Source organism: Heterodontus francisci, chromosome 2 (assembly GCF_036365525.1).
Source record: "Heterodontus francisci isolate sHetFra1 chromosome 2, sHetFra1.hap1, whole genome shotgun sequence".
In the NCBI taxonomy this organism is placed as follows: domain Eukaryota; kingdom Metazoa; phylum Chordata; class Chondrichthyes; order Heterodontiformes; family Heterodontidae; genus Heterodontus; species Heterodontus francisci.
Genome location: NC_090372.1, coordinates 208,107,735 through 208,123,818, shown reverse-complemented (window position 1 = coordinate 208,123,818; position 16,084 = coordinate 208,107,735). Strand labels below are relative to the sequence as shown.

Here is a 16,084-nt window from a genome sequence, read left to right as displayed (position 1 = left end):
AAGCCATTGGTGAACTAGGCTGTCAATCATCCAGTTCCTCTTCCCGTCCGCGCTCAGCCAGGTACATAAACTGGGGGGGCGGGGTTTCTTCAATTCGGAAAACCAATGACTGCGCGCCTCGGTTGTCGATAATATTTGTGCGCTCTCGTGGAGCGAGGGGTAGGTACGTCAGCGCGCACTGGCGCCTCAGCCGTTGGCGTTGCGGCGGTGACGTCGGCGGGTTGTCATGTGGCGCGGGCTGAGCGCGGGAAGCCGCGTGGCGAGCTGTCTGTTGGTGACAGTTGAGGGCAGAGTAGAGCCTGAGAGATGGTGGCAGGAGCAGGTCGTACGCACCGTAGAGAAGTAAATAGTTTCGGTCACTGTTGACGGTGAGTGGCTTTTTTGTTTTATTTGGTTATATACATAAATATTTTTTTAAGGTGCAAGCATTGTTCCAGTTGTACTGTTTCACTTCGTGCTGTTTGCCACATTGAATGTTAATGGAGTTTTCTAATCTCTTGATCATTTCAAGTTCAGTATTCTTTGACCAAGCAACTTTTAATTAACTTAAAAGGGCGAATTTATGAGGACAGCTTGATACCAAATGACAGCAACCGATTTACACACGGTGAGATGTCACAAACTGTAATGAGGTAAATGACCAGGCTTACCGGTGTTTCTTGAGGGGTAAATATTGGGTAGGACACTGGGAGAATGCCCCTGCTCCTCCTCTTCAAACAGTGATATGGGATTTTTTTTGTGTCCACCTGAGAGAGAAGATGCGGGCCTCAGTTTAAATGTCTTATCGAAAAGATTCGCCCCCAACAGTGCAACACGGAGCTCAAGTACACAAGTCAGTGGAGTGAGTCCTGAGCCCATTGACATTCTGACTTGGGCGAGAATGCTGCCACTGAGTCACATTGAGCTGACATCTTTGAAATAGTTTTTAATAAATCATTTGCTATCAATTGCTGTCTACCTGTTCCTCCAATCGTCTCCGATTCCTTCCTGTCTCTTGTAATTACTAGAAATATCTAGTCCGATCTTTTTGGCTAACTTTTCTTCTTCCAACTCTAATCATCTTGTACTTGGTAAAGAACCTCACTCCCTCTTCCATTGTGTTTGACTATTACAACCAATAGAGGGCTATCACTCCTCCCCCCTCCCCCCCCCCTCCTCCTCTTTTTCTACCGCCTTGTAATTTAACATGGCATTCTTCATCTGGTCATGCTGGCACTTTTTCCTGCTTTCAACCACCACTTTTCCTTTGCAACGCATTTGTTGGAAGTCTCCAAATGTAATATTGAGTGGTATATGCAGTGACATTAAGGGTCAGTTGTAGTTTGCAATTTGCTGTACTTGTGGGTATGCTGCAGTGCTAACCTGTGAGGATGGTATTGTTGAGTTGCACAGAGGGTCACTGTTCTTGTAAGCTGATGAAAGGCTGTGAATGCTTTCAAGACTTTGAGAGATTTTTGTTAGCTCAAGGTATCAAGGAGTATGGAGCTTCGGTGTGTAAATGCTGAGGTGTAGATCATCCATGATCTAATTAAATGGTGGAACAAGCTTAAGATGCTGAATAGCATGCTCCCATGAGCTCCATCATATCTACAGGCTCATGCATGCACCTTGGCTTCCCTTTCCTTTTTTTTTTAGATGTTCATGGGATGTGGACGTTGTTGGCTAGGCAAACATCTTTTTGCCCGTTCCTAATTGCCCTTGAGCAGGTGGTGGTGAGCTGCCTTCATGAACCGCTGCAGTCCTTTGAGTGTACGTACACCCACAGTACTGTTAGGAAGGTAGTTCCAGGATTTTGACTTGGCGACAGTGAAGGAACGGCGATATAGTTCCATGTCATGATGTTGTGTGACTTGGAGCGGAACTTGCAGGTGGTGGTCTTCCCATGCATTTGCTGCCCTTGTCCTTCTAGTTGGTAGAGGTGGTGGGTCTGGAATGTGCTGTCTAAGGAGCCTTGATGAGTTGCTGTAGTGCATCTTGTAGATGGTACACACTGCTGCCACTGTGTGTCGGTGGTAGAGGGAGTGAATGTTGTAGATGGGGTGCCAATCAAGCGGGCTGTTTTGTCCTGGATGGTGTTGAGCTTCTTGAGTGTTGTTGGAGCTGCACCCATCCAGACAGGTGGAGAGTATTCCATCACACTCCTGACTTGTGCCTTCGATGGTGAACAGGATTTGGGGAGTCAGGAGGTGCGTTACTTGCTCAACCTTTCTTCATAAGACAACCCTTCATCTCAGGAATCAGCCTTGTGAACCTTCTCTGAACTATCTCCAATACAAGCATATCCCTCCTTAAGTAAGGTGACCAAAACTGTATGCAGTACTCTAGGTGTGGTCTCACCAATGCCATGTACAGTTGTAGCAAGACTTCCCCACTTTTATACTTCATGCCCCTTGCAATAAAGGCCAACATTCCATTTGACTTCCCAGTATGTGCATGCTAACTTTTTGTGATTGATGTTTGAGGACACCCAGATCCTACTGTACTGCAGCATTTTGTAGTCTCTCTCCATTTAAATCATTTGCTTTTCTATTCTTCCTACCAAAGTGGAGAACATCACATTTCCCACATTATACTATATCTGCCAAATTTTTGTCCATTCACTCGACCTATCTATATCTCTTTGCAGAAGCTTTGTGTCCACCTCACAACTTGCTTTCCTGCCTATCTTTGTATCATTAGCAAATCTGGCTAGAATACACTCTTGTCCCTTCATCCAAGTCATTAATATAGATAGTAAAAAGGCCCCAGCACTGATCCCTGTGGCATGCTACTAGTTACAGTTTGCCAACCTGAAAATGACGCATTTATCCTGACCCTCTGTTTCCTCTTAGTTATCTAAACCTCTATCCATGCGAATTTTGCAAATATATTAACCCCAACACCATGAGCTGTTATCCTGTTTAGTAACCTTTTATGTGGCACCTTATCAAATGCCTTTTGGATTTCCAAAAGGCATTTGATAAGGTGTCACATAAAACTGGTTCCCCTTTATCCACCCTGCCTGTTACATTCTCAAAGTACTCTAATAAATTTGTCAAACGTGATTTCCCTTTCATACAATCAAGCAGAGTCAAAATGGTTTTATTCTGATTTTCTAAATGGCCTACCACTACTTCCTTATTAATAGATTCCAGCATTTTACCAATGACAGACGTCAGGCTAACTGGCCTATAGTTTCCTGCTTTCTGTCTCCCTCCTTTCTTGAATAGGGGTGTTGCCTTTGCGGTTTTCCAAACTGCTGGGACCTTCCCAGAATCTAGGGAATTTTAGATTGCACCCAATGCATTCACTATCTCTGCAGCCACTTCTTTTAAGACCTTAGGATGCAGGCCATCAGGTCCAGGGGACTTGTCAGTCTTTAGACCCATTAGTTTTCCAAGTACTTTTTCTCTAGTGATTGTTTTGAATTCCACCCTCTCTTTTGCCTCTTGATTTTCTGCTGTTGGGATGGCTGCTTTTTGTGTCTTCTACTGTGAAGACAGATACAAAACACTTGTTCAAAATCTCTGCTGTTTCCTTGTTTCCTATTAATTCGTAGGTCTTTTCCTCTAAGGGATGAACTTTACTTTAGCTACTCTCTTCCTTTTCATATACTTGTAGAATGACAAGTATAAGACAAGACAGCTCTTACTGTCTGTTTTTATATTTGTTGCTAGTTTACTCTCATACTCTAATTTCTCGCTCTTTTTTTTTGATCATCCTTTGCTGGTTTCTAAAATTTTCCCAATCTTCTGGCCTATCACTAATCTACCAATACCACTTGACAAAAGCTCATAATGTGTTAAGATGCCTCCACAGGTTTTCCGAATTTTTATCTCCCTACTGTAACTCTCTGCTTTATTTGTCTCTGTCCCATTAAATTTGACTTGTATACTATTTTCCTCTCTCGCTACAGTCTGCTTTTAGATCTGTTCAATTTTGCACTAGGAATCATTCTAGAAAATTTGGGTGTAAACTATGCACTTCTGATTCAATAACCTGCCTGTAGCCATTCTGATATCAAAACAAAATCCAGGCTTCAGACTCCTGTTCATTTACAGGAGGTGTTTAGATGAGACGGACATTGGAGCTGGAGCATCCAACATTTTATTATTTAATCCGGCCTGTCTGAGTTTTATTTATTTTTTGGGTTTCTGGGTGATTTGCTTCCAGAAAATATAATGGGCGATCATTATCAGGGAAAGCGTATAAAAGACAGACAAATTAGTGTCAGCCATACACTGAGTGCGAAGATGAACAAAAATACGGAGTAAAACTGAAGAGTTATAAAAATTGACTTTACCTTTTTAAAAAATGGACTATGCTGTTAAACATGGCCACTGAAGGTAAATGGCCTGGCGTTTGTATATCCAAACTGTCTGACGGGCAAAGGAATTCCTTTTGAGCTGGGAGGGATCAATTACACCATCCTGAAACATTCCTGAATTGAATGGGTTCTTCTGAAAACAAAGAAGGTATAAAGTGGAAACATCATAACCAGATTATTCTCATCCTGAACCCATCAGGGACATTTTTGAATTGAATGGGTTCTTCTGAATCAAAGAAGGTGTGAAGTAGCCATATCCTAGGCCATTGTCGGTCACCACAGGGAGGGAGATCCACATCTCCCAACAGAGTCAAAGGTGTGAAGACCTTATTTGATCTCAAAGTAACTCCCTGGAGAGAGACACCCAGAAAGAAGCATCACAAAGAAGCTTGTTTCCAGCTAAGGGGCTGGGTGAAATCCAGCAAGCCAGAAGGCAGCCCTGCTTAAAATTCTACATCTTTACTTATGCAGCAGTGAGGAGCAGGTAGCCAAGGTACAACACAAGCTGAGCATGTGGGGGCAGCGATCTCTCTCCATTGTGGGTAAAGAACAAAGAAAATTACAGCAAAGGAACAGGCCCTTCGGCCCTCCAAGCCTACGCCGATCCAAATCCTCTCTCTAAACCTGTCGCCTATTTTCTAAGGGTCTGTATCTCTTTACTTCCTGTCCATTCATGTATCTGTCTAGATACATCTTAAAAGACGCTATCGTGCCCGCGTCTACCACCTCCGCTGGCAACGCGTTCCAGGCACCCACCACCCTCTGCGTAAAGAACTTTCCACGCATATCCCCCCTAAACTTTTCCCCTTTCACTTTGAACTCGTGACCCCTAGTAATTGAATCCCCCACTCTGGGGAAAAAGCCTCATGATTTTGTACACCTCAATCAGGTCCCCCCTCAACCTCCGTCTTTCTAATGAAAATAATCCTAATCTACTCAACCTCTCTTCATAGCTAGCGCCCTCCATACCAGGCAACATCCTGGTGAACCTCCTCTGCACCCTCTCCAAAGCATCCACATCCTTTTGGTAATGTGGCGACCAGAACTGCACGCAGTATTCCAAATGTGGCCGAACCAAAGTCCTATACAATTGTGACATGACCTGCCAACTCTTGTACTCAATACGCCGTCCGATGAAGGAAAGCATGCCGTATGCCTTCTTGACCACTCTATTGACCTGCGTTGCCACCTTCAGGGAACAATGGACCTGAACACCCAAATCTCTCTGTACATCAATTTTCCCCAGGACTTTTCCATTTACTGTAAGAACCTGGTCATCAGGTGCGAGGCGCTCACGCTGCTGTGCGTGGCGCAAGTCTGGCCCATACCCCACTCCTGCGCTATGGCGGTCACCCAAGCCATTTTCCGCTACATCTGGGGATCTAAAATGGACCGGGTCCAGAGGGACACGATGTTCAAACCTCTGGATAAGGGCGGGAAAAATGTACCCAACGTTGCCCTCATCCTGATGACCACCTTCGTGTGCGGCTGCATCAAGCTGTGTGTAGACCTCCAGTATTCAAACTCCAAGCGTTACGACGTGCTGAGGTTCTATCTGTCCCCGGTGTTGCGAAGGATGGGCCTGGTCACATTGCCGCGGAACGCTCCATTCAGTTGGACTGTGCCGTACCACCTATCCTTCGTGGAGCAGTTTCTGCGGGAAAACACCTTTCACCACTGATCCATCAGGCAGCGGTCTTCACGGAATGTTCCCCGAGCAGACCGCCAAAGTCATTTGGCGGAATGCCTCATCACCAGAACTTTCAAACAAGCACCAAGATGTAGCTTGGCTGGTGGTGAGAAGAGCCCTCCCCGTCAGATCCTTCCTGCACGCCCGAAGTCTCTCCCCCTCCACACAATGCCCCCGCGGTGGCTGTGGTGGGGAAGAGACGGTTGCCCACCTCCTTCTGGAATGTGTCTTTGCAAAGCAGGTGTGGAAAGAGGTGCAGTGATTTTTGTCGAGGTTCATCCCAAGCAGCTCTGTAACACAGGAGTCTGTGCTCTACGGGCTGTTCCCAGGGACGCACACCGAGACAAACATCAACTGCTGCTGGAGGACTATCAATTCGGTGAAAGACGCCCTTTGGTCTGCCCGAAACTTGCTGGTCTTCCAGCGCAAAGAGTTGTCCACGACCGAATGTTGCAGACTGGCACATTCCAAGGTCCAGGACTACGTGCTGAGGGACGCACTAAAGCTTGGGTCATCCGCAGCAGAGGCTCAATGGGGAAAGATCAATGTGTAAGGTCCACCCACCAAGCTGAACTGAGGGGCTGGATCCATGGGAAACCCCTCGAACTGTATCGGGAAAATTTTGTCTGCTGTAAAATGTAAAAATTTATCTGATACGACAATGAAATGGAAGGGTTGTGAGGCAACTCGTGATTGTATTGAAGGAAACGGACCTCCTTTGCACTGTTTGTAATTTATGACTTGGTGCTGTTTGAAACTGTTTGGTAATGTATTTTTTACAGATTTTTATGAATAAAGTATATTTTGGAAATTAAAAAAAAGCAGTGAATTAGAAGTGATCCACTGTCTTCAACTGAGCTTTCATCCAAGAGAGAAGCCTACAACCAACGAGAACTTGACTCCAGAAAGAACTCAACAGGTTTACCCTGATCCCCGAAACCTACTCTACTTAAAACCGCTTACTCCTTTTCCTCTATTTGTGTGTGTGTATACAGGTGAATGTGTGAGTGGATGCAGTTGTGACAATTTCGAGATGAGGCACATTGCTCAATAAATAATTAATCTTCTGTTTTAAACCTACAAGAAATACTCAGCAGGTCTGGCAGCATTTGTGGAGAGAGAAACAGATAACAAAACTTTCCAAAGACTAGGATCAAGGTGGTGAAAGGCTGCTGCCAATATTGGTTTGAAGTGAATGGCGTTGGGGTGGGGGAGGAGTGGCTTGCACAAAATGTTTAGTCAGGAGAATGTAGTCGGCAATACAGGCTGAAGAAGTTTTCGGAAATAGGGTGGGCAAGCCCGTGCAGTGATTTGTAGACCAGAACAAGGATTTGAATTGAATGTTTAGGAGTACAGGGGGCCAATGTACATAACAACATGAGAAATAGGAGCAGGAGTAGACTATACGACCCCTCTAGCCTGCTCCGCCATTCAATATGATCATGGCTGATCTGCCTCAATTCCACTTTCCTGCCTTCTCCCCGTATCCCTTGATTCCCTGAGAGTCCAAAAATCTGTCTGTCTCAGCATTAATTATACTCAATGATGAAGCATCCACCACCTTCTGGGGTACATAATCCCAAAGAGTCACAACCCTTTGAGGAAGAAATTTCTCCTCATCTCAACCCCTTATCCTGAGAATGTGCCCACAAGTTCTAGATTTCCCAACCAGGGCAAGCAACCTCTGTGTCTACCCTGTCAAGCACTTTCAGAATCTTTTATGTATGTCAGCAAGAACAAAAGTGATGGGCAAGGCAGGCAGTATGGAAGGAAGGAACATAAAAACAGTAGCAGGACATTTCGACCTTCAAGCTTGTTCTGCCATTCAATGAGATCATGGCTGATCTGCAGCCTAACTCTGTATATGCCTTTGCTCCATATCCCTTAGTTAACAAAAGTCTATCAATTGATCTCGAAATTTAAAATCGTCATAGAATCATAAAATGGTTACAGCACAGAAGGTGGCCATTTGGCCTGTTGTGTCTGTGCCAGCTCTCTACAAGAGCAACTCACTTAGTCTCGCTACCCCGCCCTATACCTGTAGCCCTGCAAACTTTTTTCTCTTCAGGTGCTTATCCAATTCCCTTCTGAAAGCCACAATTGAATATGCCTCCACCATACTCTCAGGCAATGCATTCCAGATCCTAACCACTCGCTGTGTTTTAAAAAAAAAAAGTTTTTCCTCATGTCGCCATTTCTCCTTTTGCCAATCACTTTAAATTGGTGCCCACTGGTTCTTGATCCTTCTGCCAATGGAAACAGTTTATCCCTATCTACTCTGTAGATACCCCTCATGATTTTGAACACCTCTATCAAATCTCCTCTTAATCTTCTCTACTCCAAGGAGAACAGCCCTAGCTTCTCCACTCTATCCACAAAATTCCTCATACCTGGAACCATTCTCATGAATCTTTTCTGCATCCCCTGACTTCATTTTATAAGGAAGTTAACTGTAATGATTTTACTTAGCTTTTATCTAAAAACCTTAGATTTTAATTTACTGAAGAATTCAGACGTCTTTAGTTTTACTAAAAAAAAATAATTGGATCGGAGAGTAATTGCTTTGTCTCTCCAAGCACTGTCCCTTGGTATGTAAATGTCCTCCAGCTAAATGTCTGGTGATCTCTTTAAACAAGTCATTTGTTCACTCCAGCGACAGTTTAAAAACTAATGTTCATTTGACGAAATTAATATGCCTCATTCTTGGCAGGTGGGGGTCTTCGTGACAATTGATCAAACATCTTTGGGTTCACCTTGATTTTGCTTGCCAATATTCTTTCATACCATCTTTTTGCTTTCCTAACTTCCTTTTTGATTTCTCCCCTCCACTTACTATGCTCCTCTCGGCTTTCTGTAGTATGGAGTTCTCCATGTTGGACATGAGCTTTCCTTTACTGCCTTATCTTACCCTGTAAGCTCCATGGGGCTCTAGATTTGGCTGTCTCACCTTTTTCTTAAGGGAACATGTTTACTCTGAACCCCTTGAATCTCCCCTTTGAATGCCTCCCACTGTTCTGACACTGATTTACCTTCAAGTAGCTGTTTCCAGTCCAATTTCGCTAAATCACTGCTCAGTTGAGTAAAATTGGCCTTGCCCCAATTAAAAACTCTAACTCCTGTTCTATCTCTGTCCTTTTCCATAATTATGTTAAAACTGACTGAATTATGATCACAACCATCAAAATGCTCTCCCACTGCCACTCCTTCCACCTGACCACCTTCATTTCCTAAAACTGCACCCTCTCTTGTTGGACTTGCTACATACCGGCAAAAAGTTCTACTGAATGCATCTCAAGAATTCTGCTCCCTCAATTCTTTTCATACTAAAACTATCCCAGTTAATATTGCGGTAGTTAAAATCCCCTATTACTGTCCTATTCTTGCACTTCTCAGAGATTTGCCTACATAACTGCTCTTATCTCCCTCTGACTGGGGGTCGATAGTACACTCCCAGTAGTGTGATTGCCCCTTTTTTGTTCCTTAGTTCAATCCATATGGTCTCATTTGATGTACCTTCCAACATATCATCCTTCCTCACAGCTGTAATAGTTTCTTTGACCAAAATTGCCACTCTCCCCTCCTTTCTTATTCCCGTCCCTATGGCCTCTGAAAACCTGGTAACCAGGAACGTTGAGCTGCCATTCCTGTCCCTCCTTAAACCATGTTTCTCTAATAGCTATGAAAGCATACTGTCACGTGTCTATCTGTGCCCTCAGTTCATCTGCTTTATTTGTTATACTCCTTGCACTGAGATAGATACCCTTGAGCACTGCCAAACTCTTTTTTTAAAAATTTTCTAACCTTTATTTCCTCTGTCTTCCAGGCTCATCCATTAATTTTCTGCCTTCCATTTTCATTTCTGATTTTGTCCCAACTGAGTCTACCATAAGGTCCCCATCCCCCCTGCCAAACTAGTTTAAACCCTCCCTAACAGCACCAGCAAAATGTCCCACAATGAACTCAGTCCTCCCCACTGCTTACCTTTCCACCTACCTTTATATCATCAACAAAGTTAGATACATGTCTTTTCATCCAAGTCATTTAATATAGCTGAGGCCCCAGCACTGATCCTTGCGGCACTCCACTATTTACTGCCTGCCAACTTGAAAATACCCTGTTCATGCCCACTCATTGCTTTCTGTCTGAACTAGTCCTCTCTCCATGCTAATATATAACCCCCAACTCCATGAGCCCTTATTTGCCTGTTAATCTTTTATGTGGCATCTTATCAAATGCCTTTTGCAAATTCATTTGGAAATACTACATCTACTGGTTCCCCTTTATCTACTGTACTAGTTACATACCCAAAAAAACTCATAATAAATTTGTCAAACAGGATTTCCCTTTAGTAAAACCATGTTGACTTATTCTAATCATACTGTGCTTTTCTAAGTGCATTGTTAAGCCTTCCTTAATAATAGATTCCAGCATTTTCCCAATGACTGATAGGCTAATTGGTCTGGTAGTTCCCTTTTTTTCTCTCCCTCCTTTCTTGAAAAGTGGTGTAACATTTGTCAGCTTCTAATCTAATGGGACTGTAAGGAATTTTGGAAAATCATAGCGCATCCACTACCTCTGCAACTATGTCTTTTAGAACCCTCGGGTGGGGACCATCAGGTCCTGGAGATTTTTCAGATTTTAGTCCTGTAAATTTCTCCAATACTTTTTCTCTGCTGATATGAATTTCCTTAATTTCCTCACACTTTTTAGCCCCTAGGTTACTGTCCATTTCTGGTATGGAACTTGTGTCTTCTACTGTGAAGACATGTTGCAGAATTTTAAATAAATTGGAGTTTATGGAGGGTGGAAGAGAGAAGCAAATAAAGAAAACATTGCAATATTTGAGTCTAGGAGCAACAAAAATAGGTGCAGGAGATTCAGCAGTGGGATGGGGTGCTGAGATAGCAATGGAGGTGGGAAATATAACAGAGCTGGAAGTAAGCAATCTTGATAATGGACAGGATGTGGTGCTTGAAGCATAGCTTGAGATCAAACAAAAGCACCTAGATTATGAATGGTTTTGTTTAACCCAAGACGGACGAGTGAAGGGGTTGAAGTCAGTGGCAAAGGAATGATGGGGACTGAAGATGATGGTTGTATATTAAATGTGTTTAATTGTATGCGGGTGGTGGGTATTAACTTGGATTTCACTTGAGCCTATATAAATAGACATATTAAAACTGTGGTTCTTGAGTTAGGAGGTGTATGCTTGTAATGGGTAATTATGTAACTAAATATTAAAGTGTATAAAGGTCGCTTCCAGTTCTATCCTTTACCAGTTGGCTTTCGGGAATAGAATGTGGTAGCAGAGTATGGTTGCCCAGAAGTGACGGAAGCTAAGAAAAAAAAATTCAGACAGAAAACTACAGTGCTAGTAGCCATTGTGAAAAGTGGCAGAAAGCAAGTGGAAATTGTTGGGGTATGATTACCCTCTACTGTTCTTGGAGTTTGAACCCTATGACCAGTGGAAGAATGAAGTAGATATGTGGGTATGGGTTATGTCCCTACAAAAGAGGAAACACTGACTGGATGAGCCGAATGGATTCTCCCTGAGCCGTAATGACTCTAACTCGAAGGTATGGCCTTGGTGGTGTCACTTCTTACCAGAAGTAAAATCAGAAGTAAAGCATTTTGTGAGCTGAATGCCCATCAGTTGGATAGTGATGAAGGTTGAACCTTTTTAGAATTTTTGGATGAAATTTACAAGAAAGGCATTTAACAGATCATCTATGAGACATGGTCAAACTTTGACAGGCTTTGAAAAACAGATAGTCATTCCCTGGAGGAGTATATCATGGACTTTAACAGGTTTTATAAAAAATTGACAAAATTCAATTTAGGAGTCCTTGGATCAATACTAGAGTTTTAATTGCTGGATTGTGCTAAGATGTCTCATATGGACACATTCCTGGTTCTTACTGCTGTTCGGTTCTCAGAGAGAGACCCTGTTGGGTCAGATATCTGCTGCCATGAAAAATTTCCTGAGGAAACCGCCATTTCCTTCAGCTTTCATGAAACAAATGGTGACTCAAAGAATAGAGGATTCAGTGATTGCCAGATTTCAAAATGGTCCAGGTACTGGATCTAGGCCTCTAAACAATGGAAGGGGTTAAAGACAGGCAGAATTAGGATGAAAGCATCTTTAGCAGAACTGGCTATTCAGAATTTCATGTACACCACATCAACTGCACTACCCTCATGTCCTGCAACAGGAGATAGATAGGCTAGCAGAATGGGCAGACAACTGCAGATGCAATTTAATACAGAGAAATATAAGGTGATACAGTTTGGCGGAAGGGATAGGGAGAGGCAAGATAGACTTAATGGTACAGTAGTTAAGAGTGTGTAGGGATAGAGGGACCTAGGGATTCATGTGCATAGCTTTTTGAAGGTAGCAAAACATACTGAGAGTAGTGAGCAAAGCATATGGGATCTTGGGCTTCATGAATAGCCACATTGAATACAAAAGCAGGGAAGTTATGCTGAACGTTTATAAAGCTGTTTTCGCCATAGCTAGAGAATTGCATCTAATTCTGGCCACTGCACTGTAGGAAGGATGTGAGGGTCATTGAGAGGATACCAAGGAGATTTGCCAGAATGGTTTCAAGGATGAGGGATTTTAGCTACAAGGTTAGGTTGGAGAAGCGAGGGTAGTTCTCCTTGGAGCAAAGAAGGTTGAGAGGATATTTGATGCAGGTGTACAAGATAATGACCGATTTAGATAAAGTAGACAAAGAAAAGCTGTTCCCATTAGCTGATGGTAGAAGGACTAGAGGGACACATTGAGGTTTTGGGCAAGAGAAGCAGAGTGGATGTGAGACAACTTTAGGAATTGAGTGGTAATAGTCTAGAACTTGCTGCCTATGAGGATGTTGGAAGCGGAGACGATGAATGATTTCAAAAGGAAATTAGATGGGCATTTGAAGGAAAGAAACTTGCAGGATAAAGCAGAAGAATGAGACTGACTGGATTGTTCTACAGAGAGCTGGCATGGACTTGATGGGCGGACTGGCTTCCTTCTGTGCTTCTATGACTCATCAACCTCTTCGTTACTTCATCTAAAAACTCAATCAAGTTAGTTAAACATGATTTCCCTTTAACAAATCTGTGCTGGCTTTCATTAAATAATCCACACTTCTCCAATTGACAGTTTTGCCCTGGATTATCACTTCTAAAAGCTTTCCCATTAACAAGATTAAACTAACTGGCCAGTATTTGCTGGGTTTATCCTTGCATCCTTTTTTGAACAAAGGTGTAACATTTGCGATTCTTCAGTCCTCTGGCATCACCCTGGTACCTAAGGAGGACTGGAAGATTATAGTCAGTGCCTCTAATTTCCTCCCTTCCCTTAGTATCCTCAAATGTGTCTGGTCCTGGTGACTTAGCCTTTCTAATATTTCTTCATCAAATTTAGCCCATCCAGTTTCTTAACTACCTCCTCTTTCACTATTAATTCGGCGGTATCATCTTCCTTAGTAAAGATAAATGCTAAGTAGTCCTTTAGTACCTCAAGCCATGCCTCTGCTTCCATGCATAGATGCCCTTTTTGGTCCCTAATTGGCCCACTCCTCCTCTTACTACCCTTTAGCTATTTGTATGTCTGTAGAAGACTTGATTTCCCTTTTATGTTAGCTGCCAGTCTCTTCTCATATTCTTTCTTTGACTATCATTTCCTTTTTCATTTCACCTCTGAGGTATCTATATTCAGCCATGTTCTCACTTGTATTATTAACCTGACATACTCACCCTTTTTCCGTTTCATCTTTCTCTCTCCCTATCCAGGGAGCTCTGGCTTTGTTCGCTCTACCGTTCCTCCTTGTGGGAATGTACCTTGACTGTACCCGAACCATTTCCTGTTTAAGGCAGCCCATTGTTCTGTTACAGTTTTGCTATATCTTTCACTCAGTTTACCTGGGCCAGATGTTTTCTCACCCCACTGAAATTGGCCCTCCCCCAATTAATTACTTTTCCTCTGGACTGCTCCTTGTCCTTTTACATAGCTAACCTAAACCTTATGATACAATGATCACTGTCCCTCTAAATGTTCTTCTTCTGACACTTGATCCATCTCATTCCCCAGAACTGGCACCAGATCCAGCAGTGCCTTTTCCCTTGTTTTGCAGCAAACACACTGATCAAGAGAAAATTCTCCTGAATGCACTTCAAAAACTTGTCCTCCTCTCTGCTCTTTTACAGTAATACTATCTGTCTATATTAGGATAATTAAAGTTCCCCATTATCTCTCTAATTTCCCTGAAAATGTGCTCCTCTATGCTTCCTACTAGTTGGTGACCCATAGAATACAGCCAGTAGTGTAATGGTACCTCTTTTTTGTTTCTTATCTCTAATCAAATAAATTCTGTTCTTGACCCCTCTAGGATGCCCTCTCTCTCCAGTACTGTAATATTCTCCTTACTCAATAAAACCACCTCTCCTACTTTCTTTCCTTCCCTATCTTTCCTGAATACCTTGTATCCAGGAATATTTAGTCTCCAGTTCTGCTCTTTTAGGAGCCAGGTCTTCATTATTGCATGATGTCATGCTTTCGTGTGGTTATCTGTGCCTCCAGCTCCCCAACCACATTTACCACACTTTGTGCGTTTACATGCTTGCACAGTAAACTTAATTTATATCTTATTTCATTCCCTCTTATTCTGACTCCACCTTACTATTTCTTACTCTAGTGCTATCTGTTTCTCCCCATCCTTTGTGCACCTTGTTTTTCCTTTCTATTGCTACATTCTGATTCCCATTCCACTGCCAAGTTAATTTAAACCCTCCCCAACAGCACTAGCAAACCAGCCTGTGCAGACATGGGTCCTGGCTTTTGAGGCACAACCCGTCTGACCTGTATAGGTCCCACCTCCCCCAGAACCAGTCCCACTATCCCAGAAATCTAAAGCCCTCCCTCCTGCACCATTTCTCCAGCTACATATTTATCTGCTCTATCCTCCTATTTCTATATTCACTAGTGTGTGGCTCCGGAAGTAATCTGAAATTTATTACTGTTGAGGTCTGCTCACTTCTTAGCTCCCTAAAATCTTCCTGCAAGGCCCCCTCCTACCTATGTTGTTGGTACCAATATGGACCACGACCGCTCTAACTGATCACCCACTCCCTCAGAGTGCTCTGTAGCCACTCATTGATGTCCTTGGCACTGGGTCCTGGGAGGCAACGTACCATCCTGTATTTGCATCTGAGGCATAGAAACTCCTGTCTGTTTCCCTTTCACTATTGCTTTTGAAATCTTCCTTCTGCCTCCCTATACAGCTGGGCCAGCTGTGGTGCTGTGGACTTGGCTCTGGCTGCACGCCCCAGATAACCTTCCCTGTCAAAGGTATTCGTGACAGAATACTGGTTGGATAACGAGATAGACTCAGGGGACTCCTGCACTACCTGCTAGGTGGTCCTTGACTGCCTGGCAGTCACCCAGTTCTTTCTCTGTTTGCATATCAGTAAGTTCGCAGACCGCACGAAAATTGGTGTCGTAAATAGTGAGGAGGAAGGCCTTAGATTACAGGACGATTTAGATGGGCTGGTAAGATGGGCAGAGCTGTGGCAAATGGTGTTTAATCCTGAGAAGTGTGAGGTGATGCACTTTGGGAGGACTAACAAGGCAAGGGAATATACAATGGATGGTAGGACCCTAGGAAGTACAGAGGGACCTTGGGGTGCTTGTCCATAGATCACTGAAGGCAGCAGCACAGGTAGATAAGGTGGTTAGGAAGGCATACGGGAATCTTGCCTTTATTAGCCGAGGCATAGAATATAAGAGCAGGGAGGTTATGATGGAGCTGTATAAAACGCTGGTTAGGCCGCAGCTGGAGTACAATGTACCGTTCTGGTCACCACACTATAGGAAGGATGTGATTGCAATGGAGAGGGTGCAGAGGCGATTCACCAGGATGTTGCCTGGGCTGGAGCATTTCAGCTATGAAGAGAGACTGGATAGGCTGGGGTTGTTTTCCTTGGAGCGGAGAAGGCTGAGGGGGGACCTGATTGAGGTATACAAAATTATGAGGGGCATTGATAGGATAGATAGGAAGAAACTTTTTCCCTTAGCGGAGGTGTCAATAACTAGGGGGCAT

General features: G+C 43.4%; 1 protein-coding gene across 1 annotated transcript in view; it reads left to right on the top strand.

The window, feature by feature from the left end:
• Positions 1 to 285: 285 nt before the first annotated feature.
• LOC137350555 (meiosis-specific coiled-coil domain-containing protein MEIOC-like) overlaps positions 286 to 16,084 on the top strand; it is a 131,320-nt gene continuing 115,521 nt past the window's right edge. Inside the window, exon 1 of the mRNA XM_068015214.1 lies at positions 286 to 368. The gene's annotated coding sequence lies outside the window, so the exon portion shown is untranslated. The remainder of the gene's footprint in view (positions 369 to 16,084) is intronic.